General features: G+C 36.3%; 1 protein-coding gene and 1 non-coding gene across 4 annotated transcripts in view; both read left to right on the plus strand.

Moving 5' to 3' along the window:
• The window catches only part of SOX6 (SRY-box transcription factor 6), a 708,935-nt gene that overhangs the window by 100,610 nt on the left and 587,992 nt on the right, over nt 1-20,333 (plus strand). The window lies entirely within an intron of this gene.
• Nucleotides 14,289-14,394, plus strand: LOC128061054 (U6 spliceosomal RNA). Its single transcript, XR_008200674.1, has one exon. It is a non-coding gene; the product is annotated as a U6 spliceosomal RNA (small nuclear RNA).

Here is a 20,333-nt window from a genome sequence, read left to right on the forward strand (position 1 = left end):
GCCTCTGTTCTTTTCCCAAGATCCTGGCTCAACTTCACTATCATTATTCTGAATTATTTTTCTGGAAGGTTGCCTATCTCCACTTTATTTGGTTATTTTTCTGGGGTTTTGTCTTGTCCCTTCATCTGGGACAAAGCTCTCTGCTTTTACATCGTGGTTAACTTTTTGTGGTGTAGTTTTGGTTCTAGCTGCTGCTTTGGTTTGTGGTTCTTCTTACTTCTGTCTGCTCTTACATGTTATACATTTTAAAAGCTTGGGAAAACTGAGAAACAATAAGATTAAATGATATTTCTAAAATTACACAGAGTTAGTATAGAGAAAGGAAGAGTGCTTGACTTTGGACTATTAGCCACTATTGTGTAGCAATGTTACTCTTCTCTTACTAGTTTCCCTTTTGTGTGACCCAGTTTTAGTAAAATAACTATGCATAGACACCCCAGTCAACTCTTCCATTCCCTCCAGTTCAATTAAACACAAGAGGGTACCAATAATGTACTTTTGTCTTTTTATCAAAAAATTGATAAAGCATTTTTTTAATCAACATTTTGCAATCTTACATTTAGATAGAACTTTGCTTTTACTTTAAAAATCTTTGTGTGCTGATTAGGAATGTGAAACTCTCAATCAGGTTTGAGTCTCATCCTTCTTTATTTGAGGAATGAAGATCATTCCTTCGTATCATTTGGAATTGTGTTTTGCTATAATGTTCTAGTGATGTTCCTTTTGGAATCACAATTCTGGACGTTGCCTGGCCTCATCAGTAGTCCATCTTTCCCTGACTTGAGATGAGAATTTGTAGGTTGCTTTACATTTGTTACCCTTTTTACTCTGTTGAGAGGATCCTTCCTCTTGCACTGTTAAGCTTTATCTCTCATGTCCCTTTTTTCTTTGTGTGTATTTATTTCAAAGTCCGATGATTTTTTTTCTTTTTTTTTTAGTTATCTGTTTCTTCCATAAGCTCATGTACGTTTCCTGGTTGTAGGATCAGAAATACTACCAGACACTGCCAGGATACCTCTAAATGTGAAGTTGCACAATTACACTCATATCACATGCTAGTAAAATAATGCTCAAAATTCTCTTTCCCTCTTACTTTCTAACCTAACAATGTTGTATTTCTAGTGAGTTTTTTTTCTGGTACAGTGCTCCTGATTTAGTTTTCTCAGGTCATCTCACTGCTTTCATGTCACATTTTTCCTTTTTGGATTGCTTATATATTTTGAAGCACTGACTTATTTGGCACTGACATTGAGACTATTGATTTTGCTCACAGCAACCCTAGAGTCATTCACTTCCTGTGGACCAAGTTTATTTGGACACTGGGGTGGTTGGAAAAGTGCCTTTTTAGATACTTTCAGCATTTTCCTTTACTTTTTTTCCCACTAGTGATTTGCTTTATTTACTTGAGTCTTGTGCATTAGCAAGTAAGAAGGCTCTAAGCCAGAAGTTCTTAAATTTTCTTGGTTCATGGTATTTTTAGTGTGGCAGTAATTTTTTTCACAGTGGCTCTGGTCTAAAAAAAATACCAAACAGTTCACTTCAGAACTTGTTTTTTTTTTTCTTTTTTGCCTTTAAAAAAAATTCTTTTTTAATTAGTGGATAATTACTGAACAATAGTTTGGATAAAACAACTTAAGTTTCTATGTACCAAAAATTTAGTTGATCATGACATCCAGTTCCATCACTTCATGGCAAATAGATGGGGAAAAAGTGGAAACAGTGGCAGATTTTATCTTTTTGGGCTCCAAAATCACTGGAGATGGTGAACGCAGGCATGAAATTAAAAGACACTTGCTCTTTGGAAGGAAAGCTATGACAAACCTAGACAGTGTATTAAAAACAGAGACATCACTTTGCCAACAAAGGTCCATATAGTCAAAGTTATGATTTTTCCAGTATTCATTTACATATGTGAGAGCTGGACCATAAAGAAGGCTGAGTGCCAAAGAATTGATGTTTTTGAACTGTGGTGCTGGAGAAGAGTCTTGAGAATCCCTTGGACTGCAAGGAGATCAAACCAGTCAATCCTAAAGGAAATCAACCCTGAATATTCATTGGAAGGACTGATGCTGAAGCTGAAGCTCCAGTAATTTGGCCACCCGATGTGAAGAGTCGACTCATTGGAAAAAAACTCTGATACTGGGGAAGATTGAAGACAAGAGGAGAAGGGGATGACAGAGGATGAAATGATTGGATGGCATCACTGACTCAATGGATATGAGTTTGAGCAAATTCAAGGAGATAGTGAAGGACAGGGAAGCCTGATGTGCTGTAGTCCATGGGGTCGCAAACAGTTGGATGTAATTTAGTGACTGAACAACAACAACCAAAAACTTAGTAGCTTTTTGAAAAAATAATACAGGTTAATTGGAAGTAAAAAAACACTACTTCAATTTCATTCTTAAATAATCATAATTACTAATGATACGTGTATGCCTTTGGGGCATTGCGCAACTTTTTCAAACACTGAAAGCAGATTGTGTATTGCAGTCTTCATTTCCTGTTCCACATTGATTTTAGGTTTGTTGCCTTTTATAACTAACCCTAAAAACCAGCTCTGCAAAGATATGAAGTCATAGAAATGAATGTAGTATGATGTAATGTTGAAACTGTGAACTACTTTTATTCTTTATTTTAAAATTATTTGGCCACAGTGCATGCACGACTTGTGGGATCTTAGTTCCCTATGCAAGGATGGAACTTGGGCCATGGCAGTGAAAGCACTGAGTCCTAACCACTGGATCACCAGGGAATTCCTGTGAACTACTTTTAATTGGTCATTGTAGTTTACCGAATGATCAACAGATGTTGTGTAGAGCTATACTTCTCTCAAATAGTTAAAATATCTGAGTATTTCAATGGATTCTCTATGGCACATTGGGGTACCTTGGTGCATAGTGTAGGAACCATTGCTTTTGGTGCTTTTCTTTTGTTTACCACGACAACACGTTTTTCTTGTATATATCAAAGTATCTGTAAGTTGGTAGGTACTTACTATATTTTGATTGGTTTCCATTGACCTTAGGCAAGCAGTTGTTTCACAGGAGCTGGGATAAAAAAGGACATACATACGATCTGTAGTTCTGGTATGACATATTTTAAAGTGCAGTAGTTTGCTGAGTTATGTTTTGCCATGCTTCTTGCTTTCCTCTTAAAAGAATTTTGACAATTGTAAGGCGCTCATAAGGGCTTGTCAGAGGCATAGTTGAAAACCTTAATCTCCTCCCATTTGTTTTTAATGTGAGGAACTCATCTTAGACATCTGTTCTAAGAAAAACAATTAGAGAGAAATTATGATGCAGTGGTCTTATCCCGAATGTTATTTTGCAACTTGGCTAGCTCCTGTGCTTTTAAGTTTTAGTAGCATAATAGCTTTATTTCAAGGTAAACACCAGGAGGCAAGTGTAGCTTCAAATTTCTTGTTAGTTGACTGAGTCACTTGTTCTGATTCACCACTGCAGACAACCAAACTGGGAATAAGTATTTAGTTGGAGGATGCAGGGGGTAACATCTGCTTTGCCAGCACTGAAATACTGTTTGTAGAGTTCAGGTACTGCAATCAAAGAAACTGGTAAAGCCTGGGCATGTAAAGACCTTCTTTCAGGAAAGTTTTGATACATTACAGTTCTGTTTTGACTTGGCCAGATTATTTATTTATTTTGCTTTAAAAAAAATTGGTTTAATCCTCCCTAGAGTGTTAAGTTGGAGAAGGCGATGGCACTCCACTCCAGTACCCTTACCTGGAAAATCCCATGGACTGAGGAGCCTGATAGGCTGCAGTCCCTGGGGTCACGAAGAGTCGGACACGACTGAGCGACTTCACTTTCACTTCTCATTTTCATGCATTGGAGAAGGAAATGGCAACCCACTCCAGTGTTCTTGCCTGGAGAATCCCAGGGATGGGCGAGCCTGGTGGGCTGCCGTCTATGGGGTCGCACAGAGTCGGACACGACTGAAGTGACTTAGCAGCAGCAGCAGCAGACTGTGAAGTGCTAACTCAGTGTTTTACTAATTATGCAGAAGGAACACCAGATGGTTTCTAAGGATAACACTGTATGAGGGGGAGCACTGGTGACTAAAACTGGTAAACTTTGTAGGTCCATGGTCATTATCATCCATAGCAACATGTGCTTTTGTGACAGAAGAAAAGACAAGTAAAACTTTAGGGAAAAAATACTATTAGTTCTGAGGAAAGAATTTAGGTTGTTTGTAAACTGCCATGCAATAAGGAGGCATCATTTAGAATGACCCCACTGTTGTCATTATAATCATCAAAGAAATATATTTGTATGTATTTCCTTGGAAACTTAAATTTTTTCCTCTTACCATCCTTTTCCCTAATAATCATCTCAAATCGCTAATTTATTTTTCTTTTTTTCAACAGAATAAGAATCTTAACAGATAAAATTTCTGTTTTCTGGGTTTTGTTATATTTGCCTTCAGTTAGCCTGCAACTTCTTGCAGACCACTGCATCATAATTTCTCTCTAATTGTTTTTCTTAGAACAGATGTCTAAGATGAGTTCCTCACATTAAAAACAAATGGGAGGAGATTAAGGTTTTCAGCTATGCCTCTGACAAGCCCTTATGTATTTCTGTCCCTCCCTCTTGATCAGTTTACCTACACTGAAAAACGGAGAAATAAAATTAATTGCTATATCAGAAATGTCTCTAATAGACCTCAAGTTTAAGACAATAGTGATACTAGTCTCCAAGATGTGATTCATATAACAGCAATTAGCAATGTATAAATTCTTACTGAAAGAAAGAGCCAGAGTGTTAATAATCATAATTTTCCATAAGAAGATGAGCTCTTACTAAAGTGAACTTTGATTAGTTAAACCTGGAATTTTAACTAAATTGTCCTTTGTTTTTTACATTATGGCATAATGAAAAAAAAATTATCGAAGACTTGGTACTAAGATAGTGTATAAATTTACAAAAGGAAAGAGAAAATGCTGATTTATCTTTGAGATTTACAATCTAAAGAAATGCATATTAAAACAATTTAAGAGTTGCCCTGTTAAAGTCTAGGATCAGGTGCTTAATCAATATGTTGAAGGAAAAAATACAGTTGTATATTGGATTAAGATAAATAAAGTCACTTATTCCAACTAGTCCAGAGTAATAGATTTTTGATTTGAAGAAACAAGTAAATAATTAACTAACTGTAGGGTTAAGTTTGAATTTAGGAGCTTGTAGTCTTCAAAGTTTGTGAGCAAATGGGTCAGAACCATGCTGTAATCTACTAATTTGAGGATTAACAGCTTCTGAATTTTGAAAGTGGCAGCCTTTTCCTTTCTCAGGTGCTGTTCATTCCTGTTTGATCTGATGTGACATGAGATTGGTAAATGTTTCGTATCTTCCATGACTGTACACAAAATGAGAACTGTAGATAGCTGAATTAGCTTAAAAGACAGACATGAGATTAACTCAAATGAAGATGACACATAAAAACCACTTTAAAGTTAAGTTTGAAATATTGAAATGAAGCATCCTGTTTAAGTGATCTAGGGTGTTGCCATGAATTATTTTTGGAGAAAAAGGGGTCAAACTGAAGTGAATGATCTGCTTGAGTCAGCCATTTTACTGCAATCATTTTGTTTTAGCACAAATGGTTAAGTCAGCTGGAAGAAAGAACTGTTTTTTCCTCAAGTATGCCCAGTTAAAATAAAATAAAGTAAAATAAAAAATTATTTAAAATTACAGAAAGAGGGAGTATATGTTTAGTGGGCCTGTCCGGGCATAGTGATGATTTGTTCTCCTGTCATTTGTATGATCTTGTTCTATAGTGTTTACTCTGGTATTCATTAGCACAGGACTAAAGTGTCCCTCAACCTTGCTTTACTTAACACTATTTTGTAGTATCTTTGAAAAACAGTGTGTCATCTTAAAGGCACTTCCATATATTGAGCTCATCATACCAGGATGATAAATTCTGAAATTTCATTCAGTTGTACTGACTCCAGGGAATATAAAAGACATTTGTAGCTAATATACTTACTGTGCATAAGACAGTATACTTTACAAATAAAGCCTTACCAAGTAATCTTTATATTTTATTACTATTCATAAGATTAGATACTTACTATATGCAGGTATTGTGAGTACTTATGTGAAACTCAGTTCCAAATATGTTTATTTATTTAAATAGATCTTATGTATATATGGTATAAGTTTATAAAGGTACAGAAGGTGTAGAGTAAAAAGTTGATCTTCTATTTATTTCCTGCAAGTCCCTCAGTTTCCCTCCCTGAAAGTCATGTCTATAACCAGTTTCTTATGTATCCATGTAGATGTATATCTTTGCTCTTTTAACACAAATGGTATTATATTATATGTATTTGTCTGTATCTTGCCTTTTTCATTTCTGTAATATGTATATTGAAGATACACTTATCAGGGCATATAGAGCTTTCTCATTCCTTTTAACTGTCTACATACTATTTTAATGTATTAATATACCATAACTTATTTAAACCCTTGTCTTAAGTGGACTTTTTGATTGGTTCTAAACTTTTGGTATTATTATTAACAATATTGTATTGAGTATCCTTTATATTCATGTACAAATATACCTGCAGGAAAAATTTCTAGAAATGGAATTGTGGGTGAATAGTTATATGCAATTTAAAGCTTAAATTGATGTTATCAAGTTGCCTTTTGTAGATGCTGTGCCCATTTGTACCCCAAACAATAACGTTTGAATGCCTGTTTCTCCACATGGCAAACCATACGTATGAAAACATCTCATGGTTTTAATTTGCATTTTTATCATATTAAATTAGAATGATTGTTTTTATGTTTAATATCAGGCATTTAAGAAAAATCTGTTTTTAACCTTTGTATTATGGAATATATAAACTAAGATTGTGGCATCTGGTCCTATCACTTCATGGCAAATAGATGGGGAAACAGTGACAAACTTTATTTTTGGGGGCACCCAAATCACTACAGATGGTGACTGCAGCCATGAAATTAAAAGATGCTTACTCCTTGGAAGAAGAGTTATGACCAACCTAGACAGCATATTCAAAAGCAGAGACATTACTTTGCCAACAAAGGTCCGTCTAGGCAAAGCTATGGTTTTTCCAGTAGTCATGTATGGATGTGAGAGTTGGACCATAAAGAAAGCTGAGCACCAAAGAATTGAGGCTTTTGAGCTGTGTTGTTGGAGATTCTTGAGAGTCCCTTAGACTGCAAGGAGATCTAACCAGCCCATCCTAAAGGAAATTAGTCCTGAATATTCATTGGAAGGACTGATGCTGAAGCTGAAACTCCAAAACTTTGGCCACCTGATGTGAAGAACTGATTCATTTGAAAAGACCCTGAATTTGGGAAAGATTGAAGGCAGAAGGAGAAGGGGATAACAGAGGATGAGATGATTGGATGGTGTCACTAACTTGATAGACATGAATTTGAACAAGCTCTGGGAGTTGGTGATAGACAGGAAAGCCTGGTATGCTGCAGTCCACAGGGTCACAAAGAGTTGGATTGAGTGACTGAACTGAACTGAAGATCTATCTTTATTATTTTGTATAGCAGTAATTTGCTCATTTTCATCACTGTGTAGTATTCCAGTGTATGACTGTATCACAGTTTATCCATTCTATTATTGATAGACATTTCTAGTTTCAGGCCAATATGAATAATGCAGTAAGCATTCTTATACACTTGGTTTCATCTCTTTGGGGTAAATACATAAAAGTGGAATTGCTAGATCATAGGATGTGATATTTTTTATCTATAGTAGATAATGCCAACTATTTTACAATTTATACTTCCATCATCAATACATGAGAGTTGCTGTTGTCATATACCTTTTCTCATTATTGAGATTATCAGTCTTTGTAATTTTAGCTTTTTGGTGGGTGTCATGTAATCTTTCATTATGATTTTAATTTGCATTTCTCTAAATATTAATGAAGTTAAGCACATTTTTATGTGTTTATCAGATGTCTGGAAATCCTCTTTTGTAAAGTTCCTTTTTCATTTTTTTCTGGCCTGTATTTATATTCAATTGCTTGTCTTTTTCTTACAGATTAGGAGGAATTCTTAATATATTTTGGATTCAAATCATTGTATAAATTGTCTTAGTTTCAGTTCAGTTCAGTTGCTCAGTTGTGTCTGACTCTTTGCAACCCCGTGAATCACAGCACGCCAGGCTACCCTATCCATCACCATCTCCCGGAATTCACTCAAACTCATGTCCATTGAGTCGGTTATGGCATCTAGCCATCTCATGCTCTGTTGTCCCCTTCTCCTCCTGCCCCCAACCCCTCCCAGCATCAGAGTCTTTTCCAATGAGTCAACTCTTTCCATGAGGTGGCCAAAGTACTGGAGTTTCAGCTTTAGCATCATTCCTTCCAAAGAACACCCAGGGCTGATCTCCTTCAGAATGGACTGGTTGGATCTCCTTGCAGTCCAAGGGACTCTCAAGAGTCTTCTCCAACACCACAGTTCAAAAGCATCAATTCTTCGGCGCTCAGCCCCATACATGACCAATGGAAAAACCATAGCCTTGACTAGACAGACCTTTGTTGGCAAAATAATGTCTTTGCTTTTGAATATGCTATCTAGGTTGATCATAACTTTTCTTCCAAGGAGTAAGCATCTTTTAATTTCATGGCTGCAATCACCATCTGCAGTGATCTTGCAGCCCAAAAATATAAAGAAGTCTGACACTGTTTCCACTGTTTCCCCATCTAATTCCCAGGAAGTGATGGGACCAGATGCCATGATCTTCATTTTCTGAATGTTGAGCTTTAAGCCAACTTTTCCACTCTCCTCTTTCACTTTCATCAAGAGGCTTTTGAGTTCCTCTTCACTTTCTGCCATAAGGGTGGTGTCATCTGCATATCTGAGGTTATTGATATTTCTCCCAGCAATCTTGATTCCAGCTTGTGTTTCTTCCAGTCCAGCATTTCTCATGATATACTCTTATTTTGGGCTAAATGTATTTTTTAAGCTGTCAGAGAAAGACCTGAAGCAGAAGTTGTCAGGATGTTTAGTGAGCAGTTAAGATGAAATACTTGCCAGAACTAGTTAAGCCTGAGCTCACATGGAACTATTACAGGGCTGGCTAAAATCACCCAGACTTCCTAGGTGGTGCAGTGGTAAAGAATCTGCTTGCCAATGCAGGAGACCCAAGAGACATGGGTTTTAGCACTGGATCAGGAAGATCCCCTGAAGGAGGAAATGGCAACCCACTCCCATATTCTTGCCTGAAAATTGCATGGACAGAGGAACCTAGCAGGCTACAGTCTGTGGGGTCACAGAGTCAGACATGACTGAGCACATATACACAAACAAACACTAAAACCAGAAGTGGGCCAAGGAACTCTTAAGTAGGGGCACCTAAGTTTTCAATGTCTTAAAAATGTTACCTTGAATTCATGAGGATATACTTAAAATTTTTTTGAACAGTATGTTTTATTTGAGAAAGTGATGAAAGGTGTAGATAATTTCCCTAGGAAAATACACATGCTTATATACAACTTTGAGGTGTTCATGGAACCTTTGAAATCTTTCCTTGGAACCTCTAGAGGTTTGTTGATCTCAGGTTAAAAATTTCTGGTTATTGCTTTACTTTTTAAATTTGGATCTATAGACCATCAGGAACTAATATTATAGTATGATGTGAGGGAGGGAGTCAAGTTTTATTTTACTTTTCCATATGGATATTTAATTGACCCAGGATTATTTATCAAAACAAGTAAACAAGCAATATCAACCCCATCCTTTCTCCACTGCTCAGTAGTGCCAACTTATAACTTTGTTGTAAATCAAGAACCTAAACCTGCTTAATTTCTTCATTTTCTTCTTCAGGGCTCTTGAATCTGTCCCTTTGTGGTGTTTTTCCCCCAACCAGGGCCAATTATTTTCTGTCCTATTACTAGTATTTTATATAATAAGTTTTGGTATCTGGTAGACCAAATCTATCCTTTGTGTTCTTCAAGATTTTCTTAGCTTTTCTTGGATTTCATTAAATTTCAATTCATTTTCATTGAATTTATAGATTAATTGGTGGAGAGAGACTTCATTAAAATTTTGAATCTTCCAATCCATGAACACAGATTACAAACTTGACAAACTCACTTATTAATTATTATTATTTTTCTGTAGATTCTTTTGAATTTTCTATCTATATAATCATATCACCTGCATTTAAGGACAATTTGATTTCTTCTTTTTCAATTCTTATGTCTTGTGTATTTCCTTTTCTTGCCTTTTTGTACTGTTGTGATGGTGGGTGCTCTTATTGTATTCTCTATCTGAAAGAGAAAACTTTCAACATTTTACCATTAAGTATGATAGAATGATATTTGCTTTAAAATAATGTTTATAGTACAGTTATTGTAATCATTTGGTTCACCCTTCTAAATATGTCGATTTTGTCAAATTTACTGATTGTGTTAAACACTTTTTTATTTTTCCTGTTTTTAAAGTTCACTTATGTCAAGAGAGGTCTTTAAGTCTTCACTCTGATTATGAATTTGTCTATTTTGTTTTATATTTATGCCAAATTTAGCTAAATATTGTAAGAGTATACCATTGTGCATGCTAAGTTGCTTCAGTTGTGTTTGACTCATTAGACCCCCTGGACTATAGCCCACTGGGCTCCTCCGTCCATGAGATTCTTGTGACAAGAATACTAGAGTGGGTTGCCATGCCCCTTCCAGGGGATCTTCCTGACCTAGGGATCAAACTTGCATCTCTTATGTCTCCTGCATTGGCAGGTGGGTTTTTTTTTTTACCACTAGTGCCACCTGGGAAGCTCAACTATACCATTAAGTTCATACAAATTTAGAATCATTATATCTTAACAAAATATGCTTGATATGCTAAATTAATGATTTGACTTTTTTATTGTTAAGTATGTTCTTTATCTCTAGTAATGAACTTTGCCTACAAGTCATTCTTGTTTATATTATTAAAATTTTCTTTCTTTAAAAATTATTTATTTATTACTATTATTTTTTAAAATTTTCTTTGGGTTAGTGTTTATATGTTTTATTCTTTTTTTGTGATTTGGAAGTATCTCTGATAAGCTGCATATAATGAGATTTTAAAAATTTAATCTCCAAATATCCTGTGCATCATAATTCTAGCATGCCCTATCCTCCAACTGCTTTAGTTTTCTCTGTATCATTTACCACCATTTAAAATACTGCTTATACTACTTATTTTTTAATTATTGCCTCTTTATTTAAATGTAATCTGAGTGAAGCAGGGACTTTTATCCATTTTATTTATTTATATATCCATATCACTAGGTGAATTAGACATTCAAAAATTTTTACAAAATAATGACTCTCAATGAGTTGAACTCTGTGTGCTCTTTTTCGAGATTTCCAAAAACACTAATGTATAAAGAAGTTCTACAGACACAAAATTTGTTTAACCAAGAATTTTCTAAGCCTTTTGTTTAGTTTTAATTGAAATATAGTTGATTTTGAACTTTCCTGGTGGCTCATTGGTAAAGAATCTTTTTGCCAAGCAGGAGATGTAGTTTTGATCCCTGGGTTGGGAAGACTCCTGGAGAAGGAAATGGCAACCCATCCACTCCAGTATTCTTGCCCGGGAAATCCCAGGGATAGAGGACCCTGGCAGGCTACAGTCCATGGGGTCACAGAAGAATCAGACATGACCTGGCAACAAAATAATAACAATGTTTGATTTACAGTGTGTTAATTTATGATTAATTAATAATTTTTTACCTAAACTTTTATGATCCTAGAACTTTATTGAGGTGTAACTTCTACTAATATCTCAGGAAATGAGTGTTTCATAGAGCACACTATGAAGCCACTGATTTAGAAGATTTTTATATTAGAAGGAGTTTGCCTAGGAGGTTGAAGTTTAGAGAGCCATTTAAAAAATATCTACTTGGGAAGTCCACTAAATTAATGTTCAACAGATTATGTCTAGGTGGCCAAATTTGACTCACTACCTATTTTTATAATAAAATTTTATAAGAACATATTTATGCCCACTTATTTATGTATTTTCTATGGCTGGTTTTGCTTTATTATGTCAGAATTGAGTGGATGTGAGAGATCATATAGCCCTTAAAGCTTAAATTATTTACTGTCTGGTCTTTTATAGAAAAGGCTTGCTGACCCCGGTTAATAAATGCCAAAGAAATTGTTGAGTACTTACTACTTTGTGAGCCCGACATGTTTGCTACATATCTTATATAGATCATCCATTTAGTTATTGTAATAATCTTTTGAGGTAGGCAATGTGATTATTATTATTTTAAAGATGAGGAAATTAAATAGAGAAATTAAACAATTGCCAGTGGTTACACATCTAAGTTACAGTGCCGAGATTTGAATTGAAGTCTGCTTAGTTTTCATTCTTCTCAATATAGTAGACTGCTTCTGGTTCCTCTTGTTCTAGTGGAGTGTGAAATAATGGAATAAAAAGCAAGTTTGAAAAAAATTCATACTGTGCAATGTAATTGTGACTCTGGAAGGTTAGCTATGTAAGAACAGCTGATTTTCTTTTATTTTGAGGTTCTGTGTGCTTACATTTACTTAAGCCTAGGGATGGTAAATATTATATTCTTTTAAAAGTTTACATTTGCAGAATAAGGTTTAAATAAGTAACTTCCCAGATACAAATTTTGTGTTTTCATACACTTTTACTATTTTAAGTAGATTCTGATACTTATTCATTTTTCAATTTAAAGAACATCCTTTTTTCACTCTGATTAATCTTTCATAGAGCTTATCCTAATAGAAAGGAGAGTATAAGTGAATATTTTAAGTGCAGCCATGACCATAATAGTAATAATTGCTGCCATTTATTGAGTACAATAAGTGCCAGGAGACTGTACTAATTGATTTGTACTTATTTAATCTTAGCAATAAATCTGTGAGACAGTATAATATTATTATGTGCATTTTATAGATGAGGAAACTGAAGTTACTTATCAAGAAAAAAGTAGTTTATCTTATTGCATATTTCACAGAAATATTGCTGATTCAAAGGAAGTTAAGGAATCCTATTGGCTAAATTAAAACTTCATTATACAGTAGAGTGGATGTGTGCCATGTGAGTATTTTCCCATGCTATTAACTAGGATTCTAAATGAATGGTTTAATTAACACATATTATACCTTGTACTGGGCTATATTTTAATTAAACTTTCCCCTATTTTTAGATGTAATATATATTAATAGAATTCATATTACTAATTTACTAATTAAGAAGATTTGCTTGCATGCTATTCACAGTTCAGAAAAAAACTTTTTGAGAGTTGGTCAAGATAGTGACATTTGCAAGTGTGAATTCTGTATAAAATAAAATTGTGTACTTTTTCCCCACTTAAGTATTTTTTCCACTTAAAAATGTTCAGCATTATGGAATTTTATAAAAATACAAAAAGTGGAAAGAAAATAATTTACCCCTAGTTCCCTTGTGGCTCAGCTGGTAAAGAATCCACCTGCAATGCAGGAGACCTGGGTTCAAACCCTGGGCTGGGAAGATCCCCTGGAGAAGAGAAAGGTTACCCACTCCAGTATTCTGGCCTAGAGAATTCCATGGACTGTATAGTCCCTGGGGTCGCAAAGAGTCGGACAGGACTGAGCGACTTTCACGTTCACTTTCAGTCCCATACTCAATTGGCAACCTTTGTTAACCTCTTAGTAGTTCCTCACAGTTGTTTCCTTAACTTAAGCATCGTCTTTATTTTATTTTTTTGAAGTATGTAGATATAATTTTTATCCCTTTTTTTTGCCTCACATTAGGACATAAGCATTTTCCTGTGCTATTATCCAGGGTTCTAAATAAAATTTTTAATAACCACATAATCTTATGCCTAGTGAGTGGATGATATTTTACTTAGACTATCTCTTAATTTTAGATACAGGTTACTTCAAATTATTATTATTATTACCATTTCATTTCTTTTATTCTTTTGCATTTTAAATCACGAAAGTGTTCATGTTTATGTCCAGAACTCAAATATGGAAATATGTAAAGTGAAAAGTCAACATCTTTGTTCCACTATGAAGACTTTTCTGGGTATCCCTTTAGAATTTTTCTGTGCCTATGTAAGCACATTTATATCTATCCTTATTTTACATAAATAGGATCTATCACTCACCTCTTTGATTTTACTCTTTTGAATAATGCTGGAATAAATATATTTGTGTAAAAATTATTTTTGTGTTTATGACTGATTCCTTAAGATCAATTTTAGAAGTAGAGCTGGGTTAAAGTGCTGAACATTTTGAAGGAAGGCTGTTACTAAATTTGCCAATTTAAAACACTGCTATTGTGCTCGCTTTGGCAGCACATATACTAAAATTGGAAAGATACAGAGAAGATTAGCATGGCCCCTGTGCAAGGATGACACGCAATTCGTGAAGCGTTCCATATTTTTTAATTTCAAGATTTGTATCGAAATACAAAAAACCTCGAATAGCCAAAGCAATCTTGAGAAAGAAGAATGGAACTGGAGGAATCAACTTGCCTGACTTCAGGCTCTACTACAAAGGCACAGTCATCAAGACAGTATGGTACTGGCACAAAGACAGAAATATACATCAGTGGAACAAAATAGAAAGCCCAGAGATAAATCCACACACATATGGACACCTTATCTTTGACAAAGGAGGCAAGAATATACAATGGAGTAAAGACAATCTCTTTAACAAGTGGTGCTGGGAAAACTGGTCAACCGCTTGTAAAAGAATGAAACTAGATCACTTTCTAACACCACACACAAAAATAAACTCAAAATGGATTAAAGATCTAAATGTAAGACCAGAAACTATAGAACTCCTAGAGGAGAACATAGGCAAAACACTCTCCAACATAAATCACAGCAGGATCCTCTATGATCCACCCCCCAGAATTCTGGAAATAAAAGCAAAAATAAACAAATGGGATCTAATTAAAACTAAAAGCTTCTGCACAACAAAGGAAAATATAAACAAGGTGAAAAGACAGCCTTCTGAATGGGAGAAAATAATAACAAATGAAGCAACTGACAAACAACTAATCTCAAAAATATACAAGCAACTTACGCAGCTCAATTCCAGAAAAATAAACGACCCAATTAAAAAATGGGCCAAAGAACTAAATAGACATTTCTCCAAAGAAGACATACGGATGGCTAACAAACACATGAAGAGATGTTCAACATCACTCATTATCAGAGAAATGCAAATCAAAACCACAATGAAGTATCACTTCACACCAGTCAGAATGTCTACGATCCAAAAGTCAGCAAGCAATAAATGCTGGTGAGGGTGTGGAGAAAAGGGAGCCCTCCTACACTGTTGGTGGGAATGCAAACTAGTACAGCCACTATGGAGAACAGTGTGGAGATTCCTTAAAAAATTGCAAGTAGAACTGCCTTATGACCCAGCAATCCCACTGCTGGGCATACACACCGAGGAAACCAGAATTGAAAGAGACACATGTACCCCAATGTTCATCGCAGCACTGTTTATAATAGCCAGGACATGGAAGCAACCTAGATGTCCATCAGCAGATGAATGGGTAGGAAAGCTGTGGTACATATACACAATGGAGTATTACTCAGCCATTAGAAAGAATACATTTGAATCAGTTCTAATGAGACGGATGAAACTGGAGCCGATTATACAGAGTGAAGTAAGCCAGAAAGAAAAACACCAATAGAGTATACTAACACATATATATGGAATTTAGAAAGATGGTAATGATGACCCTGTATGCGAGACAGCAAAAGAGACACAGAAGTGTAGAGTGGACTTTTGGACTCAGGGAGAGGGAGAGGGTGGGATGATCTGGGAGAATGGCATTGAAACATGTATACTATCATGTAAGAAACGAATCACCAGTCTATGTCTGATGCAGGATACAGGATGCTTGGGGCTGGTGCATGGGGATGACCCAGAGAGATGGTATGGGGAGGGAGGTGGGAGGGGGGTGTTCATATTTGGGAACGCATGTACACCCATGGTGGATTCATGTCAATGTATGGCAAAACCAATACAGTGTTGTAAAGTAAAATAAAGTAAAAATAAAAATTTAATTAAAAAAAAACCACACTGCTATTTTAGGAAGAAGATGCTAATATCACCAAATAATAGATCATGGTATTGTTATGGATATAACATATTTAGTTACATTGTTTGTGAATGTAAAATATTTATATTCACCTACTCTGAATTTAAAAAAAATTTAATACAATTAAAAAATTTTAATTGCAGTATAGCTGCTTTATGCTGCTGTGTCAGTTTCTGCTGCACAGAAAAGTGAATCTGCCATATATATACGTATATCCTCTGCTTTTTGGGTTTCCCTCCATTTAGGTCACCACAAAGCACCGAATAGAGCTCCCTGTGCTACACAGTAGGTTCTCTTTGCTGCGAAGTCGCTTCAGTCGTGTCCAACTCTGTGTGACCCCATACACGGCAGCCCACCAGGCTCCCCCGTCCCTGGGACTCTCCAGGCCAAGAACACTGGAGTGGGTTGCCATTTCCTTCTCCAATGCATGAAATTGAAAAGTGACAGGGAAGTCTCTCAGTTGTGTCCAGCTCTTCGTGACCGCATGGACCACAGCCTACCAGGCTCCTCAGTCCATGGGATTTTCCAGGCAAGAGTACTGGAGTGGGTGCCATCGCCTTTTCCATAGGTTCTCTTTAGTTATCTGTTTTATACATAGCAGTGTATATATGTCAATCTCAGTCTCCCAATTCATCCCACCCCCTTCCCCCTTATATCCATACATTTTTCTCTATGTCTGTCTCTCTTTCTTCTTTGAAAATAAGATAATCTTTTTCATTTTTCTAGATTCCACATACATGTGTTCACATACAATATGTGTTTTCCTCTTTCTAACTTACTTTACTCTATATGACAGTCTCTAGGTCCATCCACATCTGTACAAATGACCCCATTTCATCTTTTTTTGTGACTGAGTAATATTCCATTGTATATAAGAACCACATCATCTTTATCCATTCCTCTGTTGATGGACATTTAGGTTGCTTCCATGTCCTGGCTATTGTAAATGGTGCTGCAGTGAACATTGGAGTGCATGTATCTTTTTGAATTATGGTTTACTCTGGGCAAATACCCAGTAGTGGGATTGTTGGGTCATATAGTAGTTCTAGTTTTAGTTTATTAAGGAACCACCATACTGTTCTCTGTAGTGGTTTAATCAATTTACATTCCCGGCAGCACTGTCAGAAGGTTCCCTTTTCTCTACACCCTTTCCAGCATTTATTGTTTGTAGATTTGTTGATGATGGCCATTCTGACTGGTGTGAGGTGATACCTCATTGTAGTTTTGACTTGCATTTCTCTTATAATTAGTGTTGAGCATCTTTTCACATGTTTGTTGGCCATCTGTATGTCTTCTTTGGAGAAATGTCTATCTCTAGGTCTTCTGTTAATTTTTTAATTTTTTATATTGAGCTGCATGAGCTATTTGTATATTTTTGAGATTAATCCTTTGTCAGTTGCTTTGTTTGCAAATATTTTCTCCCATTCTGAGTGCTGTCTTTTCATCTTGCTTATGATTTCCTTTGCTGTGCAAGAGATTTTAAGTTTAATTAGGCCCTGTTTGTTTATTTTTGTTTTTATTTTCATTACTCTAGGAGGTGGATCAAAAAAGAGCTTGCTGAGATATATGTCAGTGTTCTGCTTATGTTTTCCTCTAAGAGTTTTATAGTGTCTGGCCTTACATTTAGGTCTAAATCCATTTTGAGTTTATTTTTGTGTATGATGGTAGGAAATGTTTTAATTTCACCCTTTTAAATGCAGCTGTTCAGTTTTCCCAGCACTACTTATTGAAGAGACTGTATTTTCTCCATTGTATATTCCTGTTTGGATGGATTAATTACTAGGCTTTTTTGTTGCAATGGTAAAAGGAATTGTTTCCTTAATCTCTCTTTCTGATCTTTTGTTGCTAGTGTATAGGAATGCAAGGGATTTCTTGTGTTTCCTTATTAATTTTCTGTCTGGTTTATCTATCCATTGGTATAAGTGGAGTATTAAAGTCCTCCACTGTTATTGTGTTACTGCCAATTTCCCCTTTTATGGCTATTGTTGTTGTTTGGTTACTAAGTTGTGTCCAACTCTTTGTGAACCCATGAACTATAGCATGCCAGGCTTCCCTGTCCTTCATCATCTCCCTGAGTTTGCTGAAACTCATGTCCATTGAGTCAGTGATGCCATCCAACCATCTCATCCTCTGTCACCTTCCTCTCCTCTTGCCCTCAGTCTTTCTCAGCATCAGGGTCTTTTCCAGTGAGTCAGCTCTTCACATCAGGTAGCCAAAGTATTGGAGCTTCAGCTTCAGCATCAGTCTGTCCAATGAATATTCAGGGTTTCCTTTAGGATTGACTGGTTTGATCTCCTTGCTGCCCAATGGACTCTCAAGTCTTCCCCAGCACCACAATTCAAAACATCAATTCTTCAGAGCTTAGCCTTCTATATGGTCCAACTCTCACATCCATACATGACTACTGGAAAAAACATAACTTTGACTATAAAGAACTTTTTTGGTAAAGTGATGTCTCTGCTTTTTAATACTCTGTCTAGTTTTTTCATAGCGTTCCCTCCATGGAGCAAGCATCCTAATTTTGTGGCTGTAGTCACCATCCACAGTGATTTTGGAGCCCAAGAAAATGAAATCTGCCACTGTTTTCACTTTTTCCTATTTAATTGCCATGAAGTGATGGGACCAGATGCCATGATCTTAGTTTTTTGAATGTTGAGTTTTAAGCCAGCTTTTTCACTCTCCTCTTTCACCTTCATCAAGAGACTTTATTTCCTCTTCACTTTCTGTGTTAGAGTGATATCATCTGCATATCTGAGGTTGTTGATACTTCTCCCAGCAATCCTGATACCAGCTTGTGTTTCATCCAGCCCAGGATTTCGCATGATGTACTCTGCGTATAAGTTAAATAAGTAGGGTGACAATATACAGTCTTGACGTACTCCTTTGCCAATTTTAAACCAGTCTGTTGTTCCATGTCCAGTTCTCCCTGTTGATTCTTGACCTGCATACAGGTTTTTCAGGAGGCAGATAAAGTGGTCTGGTATTCCCATCTCTTTCAAAATTTTCCAGAGTTTGTTGTTATCCACAGAGTCAAAGACTTTCGTGTAGTCAATGAAGCAGATTTTCTGGGAGGATTCCCTTACTTTTTCTATGATCCAGCAGATGTTGGCAATTTGATCTCTTATTCCCTTGACTTTTCTAAATCCAGCTTCTACATCTGGAAGTTTTTGGTTCACATACTGTTGAAGTTTAGCTTGAAGGATTTTGAGCATTGTTTTGCTAGTGTGTGAAATGAGCACAACTGTGTGGTAGTTTGAACATTCTTTGGCATTGCCTTTCTTTGGGATTGGAATGAAAACTGACCTTTTCCAGTCCTGTGGCCACTGCTGAGTTTTCAAAATTTGCTGGCATATTGAGTATAGCACCTTCACAGCATCATCTTTTAGGATTTGAAATAGCTCAGCTGGAATTCCGTCACCTCAACTAGCTTTGCTTGTATTAATGCTTCCTAAGGCCCACTTGACAATCACACTTCAGGATGCCTGGCTCTAGGTGAGTGACAATGCCATCATTTTTATCTGGGTCAATAGGACCTTTTCTGTACCGTTTTTTTCTGTGTATTCTTGACATCTCTTCTTAGTCTCTTCTGCATCTGTTAGGTTCTTGCTGTTTCTGTCCTTTATTGTACCCATCTTTGCATGAAATGTTCCCTTGGTATCTCTAATTTTCTTGAACAGATCTCTAGTCTTTCCCATTCTGTTGCTTTCTTTTACTTCTTTGCATCATTCATTTAGGAATAATATTGTGTTCAGTTCAGTTCAGTTCAGTTCAGTCACTCAGTTGTGTCCGACTCTTTGCGACCCCATGAATTGCAGCATGCCAAGCCTCCCTGTCCGTCACCAACTCCCGGAGTTCACTCAGACTCACATCCATCGAGTCAGTGATACCATCCAGCCATCTCATCCTCTGTCGTCCCCTTCTCCTCCTGCCCCCAATCCCACCCAGCATCAGAGTCTTTTCTAATGAGTCAACTCTTTGCATGAGGTGGCCAAAGTACTGGAGCTTCAGCTTTAGCATCATTCCTTCCAAAGAAATCCCAGGACTGATCTTTCGAATGGACTGGTTGGATCCCCTTGCAGTTCAAGGGACTCTCAAGAGTCTTCTCCAACACCACAGTTCAAAAGCATCAATTCTTTGGTGCTCAGCCTTCTTCACAGTCCAACTCTCACATCCATACATGACCTCTGGAAAAACCATAGCCTTGACTAGACAGACCTTTGTTGGCAAAGTAATGTCTCTGCTTTTCAATATGCTATCTAGGTT

This window comes from Budorcas taxicolor, chromosome 15, assembly GCF_023091745.1.
Source record: "Budorcas taxicolor isolate Tak-1 chromosome 15, Takin1.1, whole genome shotgun sequence".
In the NCBI taxonomy this organism is placed as follows: Eukaryota; Metazoa; Chordata; class Mammalia; order Artiodactyla; family Bovidae; genus Budorcas; species Budorcas taxicolor.